We start from the raw sequence: 19,223 nt of genomic DNA, 5'->3' as shown, positions 1-19,223 counted from the left end.
TTCTAAATTGATTTCTCAGTTCTTGGAAGTCTCCCCACACAGTGCTTAGAAGCTGGTTTTAAGCAGGCTATTGCACCATTCAACTTTCCCAGCCACTGGTGTATGATAAGGCACATGGTACAGTCATTCAGTGCTGTTTTCTCTAGCCCAGGTGTTTATAAGCCTATTCTTGAAATGAGTCCTGTTGTCAGACTAATCTTCTTAATCTTCTCAGGGGTACCATGCCTCCAAAGGACTTGTTTTTTAAGGCTTAGGATGGTGTTCTGGGCAGTGGTGTGAGGCACAGGGTAGGTTTCCAGCCATTGAGTGGTGGCTTCTACTATTGTGAGCATATAGTGCTTGCCTTGGTGGGTTTGAGGCAGTGTGATGTAGTCAATCTGTCAGGCCTTTCTATACTTATATCTGGAGTACCGCCTACTAAAGTATCAATCAACCACTTGGTCTGCTTGATTATAGCACATGTCTCACAGGTCATTGATAACCTGAGAAATACCACCTATGGTTAAATCTACCCCTTGGTCTTGTGCTTAATTATAGGTGGCATCTCTGCCTTGATGATTTGAGGCATCTTGGGCTCATCAAGCTAGGAACAACTCTTTCTTGTATTGCCAGTTTAAGTCTATCTTTGACAATTTTGTCTTTGCAGCTTGATCTATTTTTTTATTGTTTTGGTGCTCTTCATTAGCCTGATCCTTGGGGACATGATGGACTTTCACAGATAGCTTCTCTACCTGAGTGGCAATGTCTTTTAACTTATTAGCAGCCTAGATTTGTTTCCCTCTACGTTGCTAATTCGCCTTTTTTTTATCATTCTAGCCAACTCTACAGACCACTGGCTACCATCTGTGAATCAGTGTAGAGGTAGAGCTTTGCCTACTTCTCTTTTTTAGCAATGTCTAAGGCCAGTTGAACATCTTTGAGTTGACTTGATCCACCTTCTCCTTCAGTAGCTTCTGCAGCCTATTGTGTGGGGATCTATATGGCTGCTTTCTCCTTCCAGTTCATCCTTATGATGTCACAGGAACTGTTGGTGAAGAGTGTAGTGTGTTTCTTCTGCTGGTAGCTGGTTGTACAGTGAAGCTTCTTCAGCCCGTGTCACTTCTTTGTCTCATTTCTCTTCTTTGTCAGTGAGACTGAAGTTTTCACCTTCTGGCCAGTTTGCAATTATTTCTAAAATCTTAGGGTGATTTGGGTTTCTAATATGGGTGCATTGAATGATGAGGACAATCTATTTGCTCTATGTGCTATCAGTGGCATGGTGGGCACTTTTCTTTTAAACATCTATTTCAGCACTGGTAGTTAGGGTGCCAGGAGGAGTTGTGCTTCTGTGCCAACCACCTCTGAGGCAGCTTGAACTCTTTCATAGGCAGCAAAGATTTCTTTCTTTGTGGGAGTGCAGCTGGCTTCAGACTCTCTGTAACTTCAGCTCCAGAATCCCAGTGGTCGGCCTCAAGTCTCCTCAGGCACCTTCTGCCAAAGACTCCAGGACAAGCCATTGTTCCCAGCTGCAGAGTAAAGCACGTTCTTCACTTCTGGTCCCATCCTGACTGGGCTAAGGGCTACTGCATGAGCCATCTCTTGCTTGATCTGGGCAAAGGCTTATTGCTGTTTAGGGCCCTACTGGAAATTGTTCCTCTTGTGGGTCACAAGATAAGAGGACTCACAGTCTGACTGTACTCAGGAATACGCATTCTCCAAAAACTTATATTGCCTAGGAAAGTTTGAATTTCCTTTTTGCTGGTCAGTGGAGATATCATAGTGAATTTATTGATGACTTCAGTGGGAATTTGATGCCATCTGTCTTGCCACTTTACCCCCAGGAACTGGATCTCTCGGGCAGGTCCTTTGACTTTGCTTTTCTTGATGACAGAACTGGCTTCCAGCAGAATCTGGATGATCTTCTCTCCTTTCTCAAATACTTCCATTGCCATGTTCCTTCACACAATGATGTCATTGATGTACTGCAGACCCTTTGGAGCTTCACTGTTTTCTTCTGCAGACTGGATCAGTCCATGGCAGATGTTGAGGCCATGTTTCCACCCCTGGGGTGCTATTGTTTAAATATCCCCCAGCCCCCCTGCTACTGCGGTCCACCCAGCTGTGGCCCAGAGATGGGGGGAGTTAATAATTCCAAGGATTTAGGGAATAAAATGAGGCTCTTTTCCTGTGGGACAGGGTCCCAGCTTTAATCAGGGGAATTTGGTGCAGAAAAGGGGAAGAATCCAATCCCATGCTGCCTTTTAAATCGAGAGAGAAGGGGAAGGGAGAGCAGGTTACAACCAATAAGGAAAAACTAGAAAGGAGTAGCCAGGGGAAGGAACTAACACTCTAGAGATCAGAGGGTATGTCTCAAGATTATACCATATTTCTTAATGCATTACAACACTGGGGCAGTTGGTTCTAGGTGTACTGCATGCTCCTCCAGATGAAAGCAAACTGACGCCTGCATACTGCTGCCAGAGGAATGGAGAAAAAGGCATTGGCAATGTCAAGTGTGGCATGCCACTTTGCTGCCTTGGACTCCAGCTTGTACTGGAGTTCCAGCATGTTGGGCATGGCAGCGCTCAGAGGCAGAGTCACTTCATTCAAGGCACGATAGTCCACAGTCAGTCTCCATTCTCCATCAGATTTGCTCATAGGCTAAATGGTACTGTTGAAGGGTGAATGGGTTTTGCTGACCACTTGTTGGCTCTCCAGATTGCGGATCATTTTATGGCTGTGGATCACAAAGGTTGGTATTGTAAAGGAAAGGAAACATAGAAATTCATCTTACCTATCATGACCTCTCTCAGGATAGGTTTGAATTACTTCAGGTGGACTTCAGTAATCTTTTATGTCTCTCACTCCATTAGTTGGTACACTTAGTGAAAATATACATAGATTTCACATCGTGAGCAAGACATGGCAACACATTTGCTCTGGTGATTTCTCCAATATCCCTTTCTCTGTGTGAACAGCATCATCCAGTTCCATCCCTGGCCTGGCCACAGCCCTGAGGTCAGGCAGTACTGATGGGCATCCAGCTCAGCCATCACTACCATTACCATGAAAGAGAATGAACTTCTCCCTGATTGTTCCCCACCATCACGTCCAAGGGCAAAGCTTAGGCTGTCCATTAACATCCAGAAGTAGAGACTGATTGAGAAGGGCCCTCAGGCAGCAGGTGTAGAGTCATAGAATCATAGAATGTTAAGGTATTCAAATGGAGCTTAAAGATTATCTAGTCCAAAGCCCACTAAAAGCAGGGCCACCTGCCACTAGATTGGGCCTTATGCAACCTGGCCTTGAACACCGCCAAGCTTGGGGTATTCACAACATCCCTGGGCAACCTGTTCTTGTATCTTACCACCCTCAGAGTAAAAAATTTCTTCCTAATAGTTAACATAAATTGGATTAACCTCTTTCAATTTTCCCTCATTCCTCCTTGTCCTGTCACTGCAGTTCTTGATGGAGAATCCCTCTTCTGATTCCCTGTAGGTACCAGAAACATGCTTTAGATACTGGAGGGTTGCTATAGGATCTCCACACAACTTTCTCTTCTCCAGGCTGAACAGCCCCATCTTTCTCAGCCTGTCTTCATAGGGCATGTGCTCCAGTCTTCTTATCAACCTCATGGCCTCCTCTGGACTTGCTCCAACAGTTCCAAATCCTTCTTATTTTCTTACAGTGGGTGCACTACAATGGTATGAAGTGATCCAGGTAGAGTCTCACAAGGCTAGAGGAGGAGAATCCCCTCCTTTAACCTGCTTCTTCAGATGAACTTACACTTCTTCAGATGAAGCCCAGAATTCCTTTGGCTTTCTCAGCTGCCAGCACGCACTGATGGCTCATGTTGGGTTTTTCATCACCTCCAAGTCCTTCTCCACAGAGTACTCTCCATCACTTCTCTACCCAACTGGTAGGTGTGTCTGAGATTGTCCCAATCCAGGTGTAGGACTTCACACTGCTTTGTTGCACTCGGTGAAGTTTGCATTGGCATACCTGTCAAGCCTGTCCAAACCCCCGGTCAGTAAAAGACTTGACTTCCTTGCTCTTGCAATAGAAGGATTAGAATATTAAGTGTTTAAACAGCATCAGCTATGCCAGTATTGCTTTTACCATTTGACCTAAATTTGTTTGCTAGTGTTCTTTTTTAAACTTTTATATGTGAGAATAACAATGAGAAATGAAAACATTGGTTTTCACTTTGAGGTTAAGGGAGGTTAAGGTTTTTGAGGTTTGACTTTGAGGTTAAGATTTTTCTCCTATCAGAAAAGATTACTTCCAGAACTAGAAGGGAAATCTAGAGAATGCAGTGAATTTACTTTTTTTTAGAAATCTCTGTGTAGAAGGTTCTGTGCCTCAGGGAGGAAGAAACTAGAAAGATGCATAGACAGCTGCTGCTGCACTTTTGGTTTGTAATCACTACAGAGCTGGGAGAAAAGCAGATTTTTCCCTGCTGGAAAACTATCTCAGATCAGAGCCTTTGGATGAAAATTCAAGTGAAGTTTCAGGAGTCCTGTTCAGAGCTTCACCACTCACTAGTGACTGTGACATGTGGTCTTACCCCTCATTGCTTTGGCACTAATGGATACTGGCATTTATGCCTCTGCTGAACATTGACTCCCCCGGTGCCATCTCAACCCTACATTACAACCAGCCCACCAAGGTTCCTCCTCATAGGGAGCCAGTGTCTAGCAGATGGCATGATAAAAAGTTGTCTTTCAGTTTGCTGCACTATCAGCTCCCCTGAGGAGAGAGAGATTGGTGGCTCCTTTGCTGTTCCAGGTTGTGGCTGCTGTTGTCAGAGGTGACATAGAGAGAACAGCCCTTGTGCAGAGCTTCCTGCCCCCACCATGGAACCTAACCCCAGGTCGGGAACAACAGGCTTTGCTTTCATATCACAGGTTTCAGTAGCTGAGGTGAAGTCTCTTCCAAATGTATTTTGCCTCTGGCATTTACTCAGAGTATGAATATATACTCAGAGTACAAGTATATACTCAGACATGAGTATTTTTCTTAGAAGTTATGAAAATTCCTGGAGTAAAGGCCAGAACAGGCTTGTAAAAGTTGTGAAGCATCATGACTTTCCTTATTTTTTTTCCATTTCAGGTTAATTGTTGTAACAGTTAAACTAAATGGACTTTATTGACTGAAGTGGACCTGCTCCTGTAAGAATGACCTGCTCACTTTATGTGGGAATAGCAACATCTGACCCTAAGCTAGCAAAAAAATTAAAGCAAGAGTGAAGAAGATAAGCAGAATGTCTCATGGTTTATCTGGTTCTTCTCAGGGTTGGAATTAATGTGCAAGAGACGGTATTCCTGTTTGGACTTAGATGTTTAGTATTTCTTATCTATATTAGAGTGTCACAGACTGTGAGTTCTACAGCACATCAAGCTAACAGAGTAAAAATGGAGCCACAGATCTTTCTCTACATTGCCTTCTAAGTGTGAGTTACCCAACTGTAGAATGCTAATTTATTTTTACTTTTAGCTGAATAACCAAACACCCGTGTTCTGCATTGCAGACCTTTCCACCCAGTATCACCCAAACCCATGAAGAGGAAGATGAAAAAGCAAGACAAGCCTATGCCCTAAAACCTCCATCTTGCCACATATATTGTAGCCTTTTGCAGCTGCAGGATCACATCCAGGGAGCCTACAGTTACTGGTAACCAGCAAGGGACTCAATGAGACAGGCTTCTGCTCAGGCAACCATTTATTCAACATAGGAACAAATTCAGCTTAAATCCAGAGACAGAGAACCCCGAACAGAGGCAGGTGGTGGGTTTAGTAGGACAGAACCAGGGCGGAGTTAAAGGATGTGGTCTAATAGGAACATAGCAAGGGAGAAACCCCAGGGGCACAAAACCAATCAGATCACCCTGGGCTGCCACCCCACAAGGGTTTGGGGTGGGGCAACTCTTCCCAAACTCTCCCCATCCCCTGAAGCAGAGGGTGGAATTTACTGTTCCCAGGCTTTAAAGCCACACGTCTCACTTTAACAATGCTTATCTGAAACTAAATCTTTGTCTCCCTGGGCAGGGGCACCTCAAAATATGTATTACTATATCCCAAAACCTTAAACTCTAAATTTTCCACCATGTGATATAACACACTTCTATTCAAACTACATACCCGCAATCTCAGTTCTATCACCCAATTTTCGAAGCCTTTTCCATGGCTTCAGGTCAAATACAGTGTTCTCCTATGAGTTATAAATAAAGTGGCAATAATAATGTGTATTCGTCCATATTTGATCTTCAGCTATTTCTAAATTAAAAGATAATAAAAAAGAAACAGGCTCTACTACACATTCCTGTGCCCAACAAGACTGCAATTAGTGAGCTGAGGTCTATGGTTGATCAACAGTGACCCTTCATGGTAACTGAGTCTTTTTACAAGGGAAAGGTCATTTCTTCTACTCTAACTGCACAGTGAAGAGGACTGGCTCTAGAAAAGGGACATTATTTCTGCCTCTTTCTGGTGCAAGACTGTGCCCACAAGGATTTTTTTCTCCAGCTTCCATCTTTTGACACTGTGGCCAGCAGGATGTAGACTCCAGAGATCAGGTCTTCTGTCCGTTGTGTCTCAGGAAAATCCCAGGATCACAGCATGGCTGAGGTTAACAGAGAACTCTGGAGGTCATCTTGTCTAGTCCCTTGTCTCATCGCAGGCTCACCTAGAGTAGGTTGCTCCAGACCATGTCAAGTCTGGTTTTGAGTACCTCGGAGGGCAGTGGCACCATGAGTTCTCTTGAACAAACTGTTCCAGTGCTTGACCACCCTCACACCAAAGAATTTGTTTTCTTGTGTTTAATCAAAAATTATTTTCATAGAATTACTGAGTCAGTTAGGTTGGGAAAGACACTCAAGATCATCAAGTCCAACCTGTGACTGATTGTGACAGCTAAAAGCTGGCCTGGAAGCCTCACAGTCATAATTAACCCTGACCATAAGTCAATGAGCCCATGCCATCACAGGAAAAGAAGTAAGCATTTCTATGAAGAAGACACTGAGAGGCCAAGAGATTCAAATGCAAACAATGAATGGCCGCCAATCCCTGACAAGCATGTATGCAGGTAGCTATTGGCCAGTGAGCTGGGGGGTAACGAATTTCTAGCCAATTGGGACCAAACATGAGATTTTTTGAAAACCATATAAAACATAGATGTTAATAATAAAATCTGCTATTACTACATGAACCTTGGAGTCATGTTTTATCCCTTGCAGCTGCAACAACTGATCACCACCTTGTCAGCCAGACCAGAGGACTGAATGCCAGTCCTTTCTTGAACATCCAGTCATTTCTTGAACATTTCCAAGGATAGTGACTCCACCACTTCCTTAGTGTTATAAATGACCCAAACCCTGGGCAGGAATGAGTAAATAAAATTTAATTAGAACCCACAAAAATTACAAAGAAAAGGGGGACAGTGCTGGGAGACTATTTCTATTATTTCTACTCACCAGAGGGTCACCCACAAAATGGTGTCTCTGCCTTTTATAACCCAAGATCACATCAGCCTTATTAATATTTATAAGCAGTCCTTATATGTCCTTCTGTGGCTTTCATTGGTGGAGCTCTTCTTGCACTTGATTGGTGGTGCAATGCTGCCCTGCCAGGCCTCCCAGCAACAGGCTTCCCCTGTTGCAGTCAGCTCTTTGTAACCCAGGACCTGGGTTACACCTTGTCTGGCCAGGTGGTGTGGCAATAATAGAGGGCTGGATGCAATGGAGAACCCCAAGATAGATTTTAATGTTCATAGAGACCAAATGGTTTGAGGTGCTCCTTCCGAGCCAAGCAGTGTGGTGAGTTTTGCCACAGGATGAAGGTAGATAGGACCCTCAGAGGATATCTGAGGGCAAAGGTCCAATCATGAACACAGACCAGGGACAGGACCTTATAAGTCTAAGGCAGGATGACTCCATCAGCATCCCCCCAGCACCCCTCTTCCCAAGGGCTTCAGGTTTATTCCCTCCATCTCAGGAACCTGGTCCCACATATGATCTCTCCCATCTAATTAGTTTCCCACAGTCGCCCACTCCCTGCCACTTTCCACAAGGGGCAAGCACATTCCCTCCTCCAAAAGGCACTACAGTCCCGTCAGCCAGAGATGCCAGCAGCCACCTCAGGGGGGAGAATTGAAGGGAGAATGGAAAAGGGTTCAAAACCACACTGGAACAACAAAAGTACATGTCAAAAGAAATGCCAACCCCAACAGAACCTCTCCCCACCACACTCAACAACTCCTCCTCATTTGCATGAGCCAACCACCACGTCTTACTCATAATACCTAGGCAGTCCATTTCAATGTTCATTCACTGTTTCTCTGAAGGAATTCTTCCGGAGGTTCAGGATGGACATCCTGAATAACCTTCTGCCATATACTCTAATTAGCTCACTGCTTACCATTGTGAAATTCCCAAGGGTAAGGGAAGTGGGAAAGAAGGAGAACAAAACCAAAAAGACTGGCTCTGAAGTCTTTGTTCCTTTTCATCAGGTATTTATACACACTGAAAAGATCACCCCTAAACCTCCCTTTCCCCAGAAAGGACAGCCCAATGCTCTCAGCTTCTCCCTGTATGACTAGATACTCCTGTGTCTCCAGCATTTTAATGACCTCTTCCAGTAAGACCATATCTTTTGTACAGAGAAGCACCTAGTTGTACCCAGCAGTCCAGATGTGTCATATCAGTGTTCAGCAAAGGGCAGGATTACACCTCGCTAATGGCATCTCTAAATTTAGACCAAAGACAATCAGCCCTCTCTGCGATATGAACACACTCCTGGCTCATGTTCAGCTTTAATCCACCAGGATGCTGAGTTCCTGATCTGCAAAGTTACTTCCCAGCCCATTATTCTGCAGACTGTACAGGTGACTGGAATAAGTCCTCTCCAAAAGGTGGGCCTCACATTTCTCTTTGTTGAACTACATGAGGCACCTCTTTGTTCAGTTTTCCAGCCTGTTCCTTCTACCAGGCAGCACATTTACATCCTCACACATTTGTTGATTAATTAATTAATTAATTTTTGAAAATTAACTCTGCCCCATCATCCAGGCTATTAGCAAAAAATGGTAAAGGATATTGACCATGGTATGGGTCCCTAAGGTGCGCCATTAGTCACTGCCACTAGCCAGACTTCCTGTCACTCTTAACATCACTCTGGACTCATTGTTTCATCAGCTCTCAATTAATTTATCCACTCCGTCATCTTCTCTAGGAGTATTTTATGGGAGGTAATGTTGAAAGCCTTATTTATAGTTAAGGAAACAGCCCTTTTTCTCTCCTTCTCCATTAAGTCTTTTCATTGTAGAAGCTATCAGGCTGGACAGCCATGGCTTTCCCTTTTGTAAATCTATGGTGACTACTAACAGTCACCACTTTCTTCTCCACACACTTGAAAATGGCTTCCTAGAATATATACTCCATCACCTTCCAACAGATCAGTGTGAGGCTGGTAGAGCTGTAGTTTCCAGGACATTCCTTCTTCCCCTTCCTGATAAAGGAGTGACATCTGTTTTCTTCCAGTCCTAAGGAACCTCTTCCTATCACCACAATCTTTCAGAGTTAATCAAGAGAGGTTCTGCAATGACACCAGCTATCTCCCTTAGCTCTCACAGATCCATCCCTTCAGGCACCATGGATTTAAGGTTGTATACAGATCGTTTAAAAATTCCCTAACTTTTCAACTCTACCACAACTAAGTACACCCTGCCCCGGTTTTCCCACTGGCCTCAGTGCCTGTCACCAGTCAGAGCCTTGCTTTCTTTCACATGTCCCCCTCATTGCATTCACAATTGTCCTTTCTGAAGAGCTGATAGTCACTTAGTGCAGTATCTGTGAGATATATCACCACCTTTCCATGATCCCAATGATGGCATAACTCTGCTAAAGCACAACAGAACCCTCATTTTTCCTGATCATGTCCCACATGGCATGTGTTGGTGTAGGAGATTTCAGAGCAGGAGCCCCACATGCTGATTTCCCAAAAAGAATATGAAAGCTTCCTCCATAACTCTCTCTGGTAGGGTCTTCCTTCTTCATGTGATGTGTTCCTGTCACGGACCCTCTTTAGCCCTGTTTTGTTGACAACAAGCTCCCTTCATTTGCCCCATGTTCTTTGTTTGTCTACCACTTTCTTACCTTGTTTTGGTGATTCTCTCTCCACCCCACAGATCCTAGTTTGCAGTTCTGTATCAGACTGACCACCCTGTTGCCAAAGATACTTTTTCTGTGCTTGGTCAGACGGATCCCATTTCTTTCAGGCAGGCTTCAGTTCTCTAAGAGAATTTCATGGTCATAAGCATCTGAACCCTCTTGCTGACACCAAAGGCAAATATAACTGTTGAAATATAACTGCAAGATGTCCCTACCCCTCCTCCAGCCCTTGCCTCTCACTCACAGGATCAAGGAGAGAGCCCCCTTGGTCCCCACTGACCATTAACCCAGACACATGTAGTCATCCTTGATAATTTGCAGGTCACCCTGGCTTGATGATGACAGTTGGCTTGCTGGTTGATGGTGACAGTCCCATGCCTGGGCCAGAGCAGATGGATGATGGATAAGAGCTGAGCTGCCCATAGAAATGGGCCAGGCAAGGGGAGTTTCCACAGGGCTAATGAATCATGTCTAATAATAATATCATGTCCAGGAGTTGTCACAGCAGCCTGTCAGCAGCACTAGGCCTCTTGCACACTGGTGTGGCAATGTACTGATCTTCCATTATTTTGCAATCCAAACAGTTTTTAAAGATTCTAAATACTTTTACTTCTATTTAGAAGTACAGGTAAACAGGTTTTCTGAACGTTTCAGAAGTCTGGATAAGAGCTGTCAGCCAGAAAATGCAGTTGTTCCAGCATCAATATGTACTACAAAGTTGATCCATTATTTTAAATACAAAATACAAATCACCCTTTAAAAAACACATGACAGTTCAATTGAATCAAATTAATTTATGTAAATCTAACGAGATAAAATTTATTTGTTTTCACTTCCTCAGTTTCATTCTTGATTTCTTATTCTGTTAAACCATTTATAAAGCTGTGTTGCAACTTTCTGATAGAATCATATAATCACAGAAGTTTGGGTTGGAAGGGACTTTTACAGATCATATAGTCCAATCCTGTTGTGCCCAGTGACACCTTACAGTAAATACTATTGCTCTTTCAAAGGGTTAAAAATGTTGTGAGATATTTTCTTCTGTTAAAGTTGTAGCTTGAGTTTCACTTTTTGGAAATATAACTAACTAACTAAATAAATAAATAAATCACAGCAATAAATAGGAATAATATAGGAATAAAATAGGAATCCTCATCCCAGCTTGCTCCACATGTTTCCTCAAGCTGTCAGAATCTAAACTGGCACTGGAGGAACACATCAGCACCAATGGGAAGTCTGTGACCACAAGTCCATGGTTCTGTTCAAATAATGTAAAACCCCATCAATAACCTTGGACCAGGAGTGCTCTTTTCACTTTGTCAGCAAAGATCGAGCAGTAATGACTAACTAGATTTCATATGGCTCAGCTATCAGCATCCACAGTGGCAGTGTAGGATAGACATGTTTGCAACAGAGAGGAAGCTTCAGAGGGCAAATCAGTATAAACCAGCTGTAAAATCCAGAGTTCAAGACACTGAACTGCAGGAAATGACAAAAGATCCTGCAGTGATTATTTAAGTAGAGGAGAACAGTTTTTCACATTCTGATTGTAAAAAAAATTATTCACAGAAAACCAGAGAAAGCAGGTGATAGAATATGATGGCTATGGGTGGTTGGGAGGGTGCTGGTAAAACTTAGGAGGGTTGCTGAGAGCAACCCTGCAGTCTGGACAACTGGGGTCAACCATCAAACTGTGGGTTTGATACTGTTTGTTTAGGCTTCCAGCTCTGGGCAGCCCATCTCGGGCAACATCACTTCTCTTCCTCAAAACCTTAATTCTGGTTTCCAGGGTGCAAGCACAGACTCTCTAGCCAGCACAGGGATGCACAGGTAACTGAGGGGCTGAGGCAGTGGTGGCACAGCCCAGCCGTCGAGTTCCAATAGAGTTGGAAGTCCAAGCTTTCAAAACCACAGCAGGAAGTCTTGCCGCTACATGAGGGTAATAAACCGGTGTGAACGTGCGCTGCCTCCAACACGGCCATGTGCACTGGCCGCATCCACAGCAAGTGTGTGTCGGTTCCGTCACATTAACTCATCCTGTGTAACCATGGCAACACGTGTGAAAAACATGCAGTTGGCAGGTCCAGATCCAGCTCTGCTAAGCTCAGCCCTGGTGTGCATGCCAGTGGGGAGCAAACCCTTAATGAGGCCCCTTAATTTTGTTCATCAGAAACACCTCTGCTCACAGACTGTCAGTTTGAAAGGTCTTGGAAAAAATCTTCACAATCAAGGGGGACAAAAAAAAAATAAACAGGCAAACCTCTTCAGTCAAATAGGAAGATTTCAAGCAAGTCCCAAAATGCTTCGCATTCTGTGAGGAGACACCAGTGCTGTGTGGCTGCCCAATTGCACAGTTTGCAGCTCCCGAGCATCCAACACTTGTGTTTGTGACAACAGAATCACCCTGTCCTGGCAGGGTCCCACATCCACAGCAGCTACAGCTGCTTCCTGCAGCACCCATCCTCTCCAGAGCCTGAATGTGACAGATTTTGCACTGCAACAGACCGGTGACAAAGGAAGAACACTTATCTGACAGGAGGCATGACTTCAAATTAGAGAGGCAATTCTGGTGGTGGCAAGAGTATGGGAAGTGGGAAAGAAGGAACAAAAGCACAAAATTCATCAAACTCATATTAGTCTCACTGAAAGTATTTTTGATTTATAAGGTCCTGGAATGTGGTCATCACTCACTCATGCAGCCATCAACATGTTTCCTCTCAGTTTTTTTTCCCAGTTCTCTTATCTCAACTTGCCTGGAATCCCATCAGCAAAAGCTACGATAAATAGATTCATTTGTGGGCAATCGGAGCTGGAAGAAGGTGACAATAGAATTACGATTTTTAATTCTATGCCTGAACAGTTGTCCAGAACTCATAATAATTTGCTGCAATGAAGCATATTTAGTCATTATTTTCCTTTGTTTCATATAATTGTTCACTTTGGCCAACTACGTTTGTCCTTTAATCTGAATCCTTGCTTGTTGATAGTCTGCCTTTTCATCTATTCCCGGGGCTGCAGGAAGTGTATCAGTAGTGCATATGGAACATATGGTGATGAACATGGACACTAGGCAGCACTGCTGCTTGCATGCCATAGCTGAAGCCTTTTGCACATGTACAAGGGAGGGAGCACATTACTGGAGTAGTTGAGGAGTGAGATAATGGAGAAACAGGGAAGAAGGGAAGGCTTATGACATCACAGTATCTAAGACAAATCAGGCACTCCTCTCAATATGCCTGATTGGACCTGCATGTATCTTTGACATTGTTGATACTCAAAGAAGAGGAATGATTATCACAAAGTATCAGAAATACTTCCTCACATTTTTTTCCTTTAAAAAATTAACAACTGTGGTAATTGCTTGGTCAGCCTGCTAGCAGTTTCTATGATTTTGTATTCCATAACTGATACAGCATGTGGCTAAGGTACTACACTGGGTGAGCAGAGTAGTCTCATCAATAACAATGCCAACATAAGGGTGTCCTTTGAGGTAAGGAGTCAAAAACCTCTGAAATTACATCTTCTTTAGAAGGAAGAAGCAGGACATGAGAATTGGTTTTTTTACTACTAATAATGAAAATACAACAAGGTCTGCCACTGAGTCCCATTAGTGCCAGCAGAAAACATTCATGTGCTTCTGACCTTGCAGAACTAGACTATAGGAGCTCAACATTCACCCCAGATAAATCAGCTCACAGGCCCACAGCCCAGACCTCTCAAATGCACAGGGGTATTGTCTAACACATTATACTTAGTCTTGGGTTTTTGGTTCCTGGGAACTGGCCCAGCAGCACACCTTAACCTTACCTTTTCCTCCTGGCCTAGTCCCAAGCATTTGCTTTACATCAAGATCTCCAGAAAAGGGTGCAGCAGGCTCTAGAGTTTTAGTCTTGTAGGTCTGTATATATCAAATATCTCATCCTTTTTGGGGCTTTCAGAGTGACTTTTCTATTAGCCAAGGTTTAAAAAGCCATAAATTCACTGAGTCTAAGTCACTCTTACAGAACTTTCATTGAGCTGTAATTTTATTCAGAGGAATTTATTTCAGAGAAATATCATCAAGGAAAAGTGAGCATATCTTGGTTAGAAACAAAGGAACAAGAAGCAGGAAAGGTGAAAAATAAACCAATGCATGCATTTGGAAAGTTTCAGCAGAACCTAGGAGCAGCAGTTTTGCTGAAAGTGAATCACTCCATGTACTGCAACAATAGCTACAAGAAGTACTGGAAGAATGTTATGCAACACTAACTTTGACTTATCACATCACTTATCACATAACACCAGTAAGACCCTTTAGAGAGACTATTTTGGCAAGCAATTTGCCCTCCATGACCTGCCTGTAATCTGTGATAGCACTCTCATTGTTTCAGTGCTGAGGGGACTGAGAGACAGAAAACATTCTTTTGGAAAAAAAAAAAAAAAAAAAAAAAAAGGAAAAGTAGTTGATCCTACATAGAACAATCAAACACTGGCAATTCACATAATGGGTCAGTAGAAATGTTTCTGGCCATCTGCTCCTTTGTTATATCCTTTGTTATGTCTGGGTATGGCATTCTTCCCTACCCTCCTTGTACCTATTCCTTTGCATTAGGATAAAATTTCTTCCAGGGTCATAGAGCTATGTTCCACGTGAATTCCTGTTTTGGATATCTCCTTGTCCTAGGCATTGTGAAAGGTTTTCCTGAAGCTCAGAAAGCTTGCATGCGGTGTCTTGCACAAGCTAGACAAAATCTGGCAAGTGAGGGGAGATGTGACACTCAGAGATCTAACTTCACATCATCATGGCAAAAAACAATTCATCCCCAAGATGATGACAGAGAAAGTTAGGTGCCTTGGAATAACAGCAAATGTATTCTGTGAAAAACATTTAAATCTGCAGAATTAATTGCTACTTTATCACTGGTGTCATTCCCAATGTCAGGGTTAGTGACTTGTCTTGATGTGCCAGTGGCTTTGCTTTAAACCTGGGGTTAGCTTTAAAGGAACAGAGGCAAAACCTGAAGAAGTCCAGCTTTCCACACCAAAATAATGCTTAAGTACTCTACAGATCAATCTCAACATGCCAAATATTTAATTATAATCTCCAGCACCCTTCTTCCTCTTCTTCCCCACTAGCATTTCTAGGGAAGCAAGAACCTCTTCGGCAACTGTGTGCTATTGTAAAGGGAAGTTTCAGTTTTGATTTGGAGGCTTGGCTCAGCTTTTGCTACAGATTTCACTACAAATCCATTCAGGTTCTTCTCCTAAGCCAGAATGTCACAGTTTGGGGAATGTGAGCCCTTGGAGTTACTGTAATACTTTCCTTGGGCTGACAATTTCTTTTCCATTATGCTCTTATAAGGGAAACCGTACAAGCTGTCCACACAGAGTCATGGTCTAGTAGAGGCAAGCACCCTGTTGATGCCATCAGCAGCTCTTCCAGGTGGTGGCTTGGAAAGGACGTGGACAGCAACCATTGGCTGAAGATGCCATGATGTTTAATATCACTTTACAACAGACTTCAGTATTGATGTTCATGGCCACACACAGTGAACAGATCCATTGCTGGCTGCACTTCCCATTGCAGCTGGTCTCTGGCTGCCCAAGCTCAGCATCTGTCAGAGCATTTCAGTCAGCAGTCTATGGGAGCAACATTTCACTGAGGCACAGAACAGTGAGCTCAAGACTTTAATGACCGGGAGGAAAACCCAGGAGAAACTGTGAAGTACTTTCACATACACACACCCCCCTTATGAGTCACTGAGACTGCTCGCACTCCTTAAACCTATGTCATGCAAGTCAGCTCACAGATTGCCCCCATGGTTGACGAGCTGAAGAAAGACTTTGCACAAGGGCATGAAGGGACAGGACGAGGGGGAGGGAATAGCTTCATATTGGCAAAGAGCAGGACTAGATGATATATTAGGAAGAAATTCTTCCCTGTGAAGGTGGTGATAGACTGGCATGGGTTGTGCAGAGACTATGTGGCTGCCTCATCCCTAGAAGTGTTCAAGACCAAGCTGTAGAAGGTTGGAGCAACCTGATCTACCAGGAAGTGTCCCTGTTCATGGCAGGGGCTGGAACTGGACTGTCTTTTTAAGTTCCTAAGACCAGCCAGCACAGCATACAAGGAATGACACACAGACAAGGTTTCTACTACCATGAGCGAGCTTTTAGTTTAGACATTTACCAAGTAGTAGCAGAGATAGCATCTGCATGCTCTCTTTCTGGAGGAATTCCATTAATTTTGTCGCTGTCATTCTGCTCCCCACCGGATGAGTCTGGGCTCTGCTGGGCATCCCTCTGCGCAGCTGCTGTTTGCTGGTCCTTACAGGTCTGGGAGACACACCCACACAAGTATTTGGATTCCCTGGTGTTCAGCAGACACAGGTGTTTGCACACCATCTGACCAAAACCTTCACGCCGAATATCTACTTAAGCCTTTGCTTTTTCCGATTTCCTAGCCTCATTCTTGGAACTTGTGGCAGGAGCTTACGAGATCCTGTGCCTTTGAATCCATTAACTGCAGCAAAGTGATGAACTATTTTAGCCTCTTTATGGCATTGCGGTTAACATACTGCACATTCATACTTCCAGTCATAAAAATTATAGTCTTCAAATAAGGAGGACATGTGTTATTGAACTATTTATATTCAGAGCTGTCTGGAGCAGGAAAAGATTCAAGTGGGCATAAGAAAGCAACAAAAGTTAATGAGTCAGAAATAAAATACTATGCTTTAATCTACAGGGTGTGTGACAAATCCAAGAAATAAGAAGTTAAATGGGTTCATGACTAAGGTGAGGGCCTCAAGACACATCTTCAGCTGCTGCAAAATTAGCGCCATCTGGGAGGAAGCCTTGCTGTAGCTAAAACAGATGGAGGAGATGTAGAGGCTCATTGTGCCCACAGTATATATCCTCATAGCTGCCCTGTGGGGGGACTCAGAGACTGGTAACTGCCTCTGCCCCTTACAGTCAAGAAGGGGGATTACCATGCAGGACTACTCCCTTGATAGCTGCAGACCCAGGGGTGTCCCACAAGGGCTTGACACCACAGGGGAACACCAAGGGGTCCATGTCCTGGGCCTCTGACTCGGCATGGGGCCATCTTGCCACTTCAAGTTGTTGGGGGTATTCTATCTTCACCTGTTAATGCCAAAGTGTCAATCTTAACAGCAATGAAATTCTTATATCCAAGAGAATTCTCTTCTGTGTGCATGTCCATTTGCACATTTTCCTCTCACTTGCTGTAAGGGAACTCATATCATGGACAAGGACACACACCTTCAGGTTCTCCTGGACACCCCAGCACACTCTCCTGACCCTCAACTGGTTCTGCAGCTCCCCACAAGATACCCAGACCAGGATCTCCCTGCCAGATCAGCTTATGGGCATAGTGGGACACTTCTGCATGGAGATATCAGGGCTGGAGGTCATATGTGAGATCCTCCCATCCCTGCATCCTGAATCCAGGAATCATCAACATCCAGGACACCCTCTGGGTGCTCAGCTCCACCACCTGTAGCTAGGGTGGTCAGTCAGCTTCGTGTTGGGGGACAGATGTCAGGAAAATTAATCCACGAACACCAGAGGTTTATGTCCAAAAAGGAGACAGAGGAGTCCTTTTTCTTTATTCGAATAAAGGGAGAGGCCATGGGGCATTCCCCTGGGGTCTCTCAAATTTTTGGAGGGCGCAGCCTCCTTTTTATCCTAATTCCCGGCCGCTTGTCCCTTCTCTCTTTCCCCATAGGCTGAGGTACTTGAGAGGTACAGGCTTCCCGGAACGCCTGATACCTGGGGTACCTTCCCCCCACCCCCAATGCATAATCCCTTCTTAACTTTTATGGAATTCATAGTGTTCTTTCAGTGCCTCTTTGATCTTCTACTGGAATCCATCTCATTGTTTCTGTCGTCTCTCACTGATAGCTACATCTTATCAACTGACCCACAGCTTGTTTGTAAAGACAAACTCATCATTCCTCTCAATCCCTCCTCTTTTAATTTTTGTTAATAATTGTCTTTACAAACCTTAGTTATCATTGACCTAATTTCTTGTTCTTGTGTCTTTTTTGGCTTTGCAATTATTTGCAGTGGCATTACTTTCTGCCCTTTTGTAGCTATCTCTGGATCAGTAGGCACGGCTACTACCTGCATTCTTTTGATCACATGTTGAATAAGTTGTATTAAGCAAGGGATCATGCATGGTAAAAAGATTAGAGTTGCTACAACACATGAGAGGAAAAAAAAGCATTTGTTTGACTCATAGGCCACCAGGTAACCATGAAAACATGTCTCATTCCCATCCTTTCCATGTTTGGACCGGTACATGGGCTAACTTTCTTATTCCTTTTGTTATTTGTTTTACCACTTTTCTATTGTCATCTATTTGCAAACAGCAGTTTGAGTCATTCAATTTTCCACACACCTCCCCTTCTTCTGCTAATAAATAGTCTAATACCATTCGATGTTGAAATATTGCATTTCTCATCTGAGTAGACTGGTCAGCAAGAAGGTCAAGAGCTGTAGCTGTCTGGTTGACTATTATTTCAAAGACAGCTTGCAACCTAATTATCCGATTTAGATTATAAATGGGTTCTCTGGCACCTGATATTAATTCATTTGGGTTTCAGGTATCTGGTCCATAGTGTTGTATGATCCGTTCAGGTGGCCATTCATCTTTTTTCCACTTTTGGGTGCTCCTTCCAACCAGGGATGTATCAATAGACCGCTTCTCTCTAATTAGATCATTATATACTTTGATTCCTAACCGATTTCCTTGAACTTGTGGTAGCAGAAAGAACAATGGTCTAATATACTCTACATAACATATCCCTGGCCAGTTTGGAGGTAGCTTGCAGTAAGCATTTTGGCCACAAATTCAGTAGTGCCTCTTTAGAGCCCAGGTCCCATTAGCGAAGGGACCTTTCCAATTTTCATCATCAACTGGTGGGTCAAAATACAGCTTGCTTTCAGGGCTTAGGGGTCCACCCACAATAGCTGCCTCGCTGTAAGAATCACAATATTTACATTTCTAAGCTCTTACATGAGGTTTCTACTTGCAATCACATCCCAGATCTGTTCTATTAGATCTGGACCAGAA

The 19,223-nt window shown here is 43.7% G+C and overlaps 1 long non-coding RNA gene across 1 annotated transcript; it reads left to right on the top strand.

The window, feature by feature from the left end:
- The first annotated feature begins 1,065 nt into the window (after positions 1-1,065).
- On the top strand, positions 1,066-5,237 carry LOC111941632 (uncharacterized). The gene is made up of 3 exons (XR_002870165.2): positions 1,066-3,898; positions 4,768-4,852; positions 5,092-5,237. It is a non-coding gene; the product is annotated as an uncharacterized LOC111941632 (long non-coding RNA).
- Positions 5,238-19,223: the final 13,986 nt, after the last annotated feature.

This window comes from Cyanistes caeruleus, chromosome Z (genome assembly GCF_971803275.1).
Source record: "Cyanistes caeruleus chromosome Z, bCyaCae1.hap1.1, whole genome shotgun sequence".
In the NCBI taxonomy this organism is placed as follows: Eukaryota; Metazoa; Chordata; class Aves; order Passeriformes; family Paridae; genus Cyanistes; species Cyanistes caeruleus.
This window is presented reverse-complemented; position numbering and strand designations above follow the sequence as displayed.